The following is a 3604-nucleotide window of genomic DNA, read 5'->3' as shown; positions in this document are numbered from 1 at the left end:
TTTTGTATTTTTAGTAGAGACGGGGTTTCACCATGTTGGCCAAGCTGGTCTCGAACTCCTGACTTTGTGATCTGCCCGCCTTGGCCTCCCAAAGTGCTGGGATTACAGGCGTGAGCCACCGTGCCCGGCCTATTTTGTTTTCTTTAATGCTTGATCACTCCTGACTTGTCACTAGTTGCATTGAGAGGTTATTTTTAGATAGCTCTTTCTGCAGGGAGGACAGATTTTAAATATCTGCAGGCTTGGTGATTCCTTTTTTTATTTTTGAGACAGAGTTTTGCTCTTGTTGCCTAAGCTGAAGTGCAGTGGCACAATCTCAGCTCACTGCAACCTCCACCTCCTGGGTTCAAGCAGTCTCCTGCCTCAGTCTCCCAAGTAGCTGGGATTACAAGCGCCCACCACCACCCTTGGCTAATTTTTTGTACTTTTAGTAGAGACAGGGTTTCACCATGTTGGCCAGGCTGGTCTCGAACTCCTGACCTCAGGCGATCCACCTGCCTCAGCCTCCCAAAGTGCTGGGATTACAGGTGTGAGCCACAACACCCAACCTAGGCTTGGTGATTCATATCCTCAAGTTGTGGTTAATATTTTAATATTTGAGTAGAAGAGAGACCATTTATCTTTTTCTTAAGGAAAAAAAATATTTATTTATGTATATTTGTATATTCTCATGTGAGATTTGTTTTCTTCTTTACCAGATTTCCATGTGTTTTTTCCTAAACCTCACTGGGCTGGGTAAGGTTTGATTCTTGTGCCCATAGTAGGGGCGTGGTTGGGAATGTGGTCAGACTTGCCTTGTGTGTCTCTTAGTCATACTACCACCTTCCAGCAATTTCCATAGACAAGTGAAAACAATCTGAGAATGTGCATTTTAAAGCAGGAGGTCTGTATCTCAGGACACACCACAGCCTAGCTCAGTTTCCTCCGCACCAGTCAACTTTGAAACTGAGCCTGAGGAGAGAACCTGAGACTGCAGAAAAGCCCATCCTGAAGGTTTCAAGTTTTGTAAAAGTTTACCTAGGATTGATTGATTTATCTGGACTAATCAGTAACATATTACTTCTGGGCTTAAGATTTCTCTCTATCATAGGCACACCCGGGAAAAGGTCTAGTCAGACCACAAATTTTTGTGCAGGGAGTTTGCCACTTGTGTTTAAGAGCACGTTCTGGTTGGTCCAGTGGCTGGTGGAGAAGGTCAGCGTACAGGTGGCCAGGAATCCTGCCTCTGCGTGTTGAGATGAGTTTCTTATTCCACTGTCCTTTCAAGAATCATCTTAGCCTCGAATATAGCTTGATAGAATAAAAGTGTAAATAGCAAAATATATTGAAGTCTTCCTGTTTGGGGACATTTTGCCCTGCCCAGGGAGAATCATGAAAGCTTCTCCTTCAGAGATTAGTGGTCTGAGTCATTGCAGTGTGGGAGTCTTAAGAAAAACACAACTGACTTAAGTCCTGCCCTTCAAATCGACTTTTTCCTTCATTGCTTTTTAAGATATTTGCAAAATTCCCAGTGGGAACTTAGAGCTTTGTGGGAACAGTGGGGAGGTTTGCTGCTTTTAGTATCTCGATGTAGAGGCTTAGTTAAAGGGAACAGAAGTAATACGTGGCAGTCAGGAGGTTGTTTTGTTTTTTTTTGAGACAGAGTCTCGCTGTGTGGCCCAGGCTGGAGTGCAGTGGCCGGATCTCAGCTCACTGCAAGCTCCGCCTCCTGGGTTCACGCCGTTCTCCTGCCTCAGCCTCCCGAGTAGGTGGGACTACAGGCACCCACCACCACGCCTGGCTAATTTTTTGTATTTTTAGTAGAGATGGGGTTTCACCGTGTTAGCCAGGATGGTCTCGGTCTCCTGACCTCGTGATCCACCCGTTTCGGCCTCCCAAAGTGCTGGGATTACAGGCTTGAGCCACCGCGCCCGGCCGGCAGTCAGGAGGTTTTAAACTTGAACTGTACCCTACCGACAGGAAAAGAGGCAAATCCTGTGTAGCTGGTAAGACGAAGTTTGCTCTTTTCTTGAAATGCCTGTTGCCCCAACCACTTAACCCCACCTATCTGAGAAGTGTGTTGGTGGCATGTTTGTTGGATTGCATGGAATTAAAATGGGCACTGTAGCTCATCCTTTCTGCTGAGAACATGGCTGTGGTATATGTGTGTTTCTATTTTGTTTTTGTTTTTGTTTTTTTGAGACAGGGTCTCACTCTGTCACCCAGGCCGGAGTGCAGTGGCACAATCTCAGCTCACTGCAACCTCCACCTCCTGGGCTCAGTTGGACCTCCCACCTTAGCCTCCCGAATAGCTGGGACCACAGGCATGCACCACCACACCTGGCTAATTTTTTTGCATTTTTTGTAGAGATGGGGTTTTGTCATGTTGCCCAGGCTGGTCTCGAACTCCTAGACTCAAGCAATCCTCCCACCTCTGCCTTCCAAAGTACTGGGATTACAGGTGTGAGCCACTGCGTCTGGCACCATGTGTGTTTCTTAAGCAGTGCCAAGTCCACGTGTTTCTTTTTTTTTTTTTTAAGTTCTGGGATACGTGTGCAGAACATGCAGGTTTGTTACACAGGTATACATGTGCCATGGTGGTTTGCTGCACCCACCAACCCATCATCTAGGTTTTAAGCCCTGCATGTATTAGGTGTTTGTCCTAATACTCTCCCTCCCCTTGCCTCCTACCGCCCGCCATTCACATGTCTTACTTAAGTTTTTAAGCCCTCTAGATTCACATGTCTTATTCCAATTGCTGAGCATTATATGGCGGCACCATTCCACAGATTTGTACTTTGAAAAATTAGGCCAGTAAAGGTTGATGAAGTGATTCTAAAGAATCTTGCCAACCTGGGATCGGCCAGCAATATTCTATAAGGTCTGTGCTCCGGTGCTGCATTGTCCAGTGCAATAGCCACTCAACACATGTGGTTATTGACATTTGAATTAACAAAACTTCCAGCCAGGCACTGTGGCTCATGCCTGTAATTCCAGCACTTTGGGAGGCCAAGGCAGGTGGATCACATGAGGTCAGGAATTTAGACCATTGGGAAATAGCCAGGCGTGGTGGCGGGCACCTGTAGTCCCAGCTACTCGGGAGGCTGAGGCAGGAGGATCTCATGAACCCCAGAGGCGGTGGTTACAGTGAGCTGAGATCATGGCACTATACTCCAGCCTGGGCAACAGAGCAAGACTCTGTCTCATACTCCAGCCTGGGCAACAGAGCAAGACTCTGTCTCATACTCCAGCCTGGGCAACAGAGCAAGACTCTGTCTCAAAAACATAAAATAATAAAAGATAAATTAATAAAACTTCCGAGTGCTCAGGTGTGCATTGGAGAGCGCACGTAGAGGACACTGCCAGCAGCAGAGAGTTCTGTTGGACAGTGCTGCTCTGGTGGTTCCAGGAGGGAATGGTGGCTGTGTTTGCTTTACTAGATTTATAGGATGAATGAGCCCCAGTTCGTTCCCAAGTTAGTGAACAACTAACTTGGGAAAGTCAAGTAACTTATAAGTGGAAAAGTATGTTTGATTTATATTGGGTAAGTTACAAGGAAGATTTTTTTTTTTTTTTTTCCATGCTGGAGACTAAGAAAAGAGAAGAAAAAGATTCTTTAGAGAAC

At 46.1% G+C, this 3604-nt stretch overlaps 1 protein-coding gene across 5 annotated transcripts in view; it reads left to right on the top strand.

The window, feature by feature from the left end:
• SRP68 (signal recognition particle 68kDa) overlaps positions 1 to 3604 on the top strand; it is a 46831-nt gene that overhangs the window by 26911 nt on the left and 16316 nt on the right. Inside the window, exons 1-2 of one of the 5 annotated variants that reach the window (XM_011982874.1) lie at positions 1467 to 1617; positions 1929 to 1985. The exons of the other annotated variants lie outside the window; for them this stretch is intronic. The gene's annotated coding sequence lies outside the window, so the exon portion shown is untranslated. Of the gene's footprint in view, positions 1 to 1466; positions 1618 to 1928; positions 1986 to 3604 lie in introns of those variants that run through there. 5 annotated transcript variants of the gene reach the window in all.

This window comes from Mandrillus leucophaeus, unplaced genomic scaffold (genome assembly GCF_000951045.1).
Source record: "Mandrillus leucophaeus isolate KB7577 unplaced genomic scaffold, Mleu.le_1.0 Scaffold1, whole genome shotgun sequence".
Lineage (NCBI taxonomy): Eukaryota > Metazoa > Chordata > Mammalia > Primates > Cercopithecidae > Mandrillus > Mandrillus leucophaeus.
This window is presented reverse-complemented; position numbering and strand designations above follow the sequence as displayed.